Raw genomic sequence first — 828 nt, 5'->3', positions numbered from 1 at the left:
ACAAAAAAAATTGCATCAAACTGAAAAATATGGATACCAAACAATCCACATCTCAACATCTCTTCTCTTACCAAAGATCGTGAAATTCTATAGGGCAGTTTTTAAAACAGAAAGGAAAACAAAAAACAAACCAAAAAGGATTCTATGGGAATGCTTCCTTTAAGGCCTATCAAATCATATAATTTGATCAATAAAAATGGGTAAGTAGTATTATCATTTAACAACCAGCCTTTAATTTCACTGAAAAACCATAAGGCATACAATTTGATCCCCTGTTGTGTTACACAGTGAGATTTATTTCCCCCACCTCCTTTTTAAAAACTTCTTATAAGCTTCTTGCATACTGAATGCTCCTATTAAGACCATTACAATAACAAACTAAAGAAAGTTTTCAGTAAATTATGCTCAGGTAAAAATAGTCATGACGACAACTGATGAAAAACATCAAACATACCATTATAAAACATATAACCTGAGGATTAAATTAACTGTTGGATAAGAAAATTAGAGAAAGAATAATTGACATCCACATTTTTGTAAACCAAACACAAGGTTCACACCCATGGAAGGAAGGGAGTTTCTTCAGATGAACCAATTTTGTTGCTGAATATTCCCATCTTCAGGGCGACTTATGGGGACAAGTTCATATGCTTACAAGCATGGAAAAGGGAGTTACATCTATTGTTGATGTGCCTGATACTTTTTTTTTATATTCTAAAAAAGTCATGCTCACAAATAGCTAGACAAATTTTACACAGTGAAATATAAATATTGATTTAAATTTTAATTACTTGCCTCATAATCATCTGCATCATTCATAAGGAAAAG

The sequence above is a fragment of the Penaeus monodon genome, chromosome 21 (genome assembly GCF_015228065.2).
Source record: "Penaeus monodon isolate SGIC_2016 chromosome 21, NSTDA_Pmon_1, whole genome shotgun sequence".
NCBI classification, from domain to species: Eukaryota; Metazoa; Arthropoda; class Malacostraca; order Decapoda; family Penaeidae; genus Penaeus; species Penaeus monodon.
Note: the sequence above shows the minus strand (reverse complement) of the source record.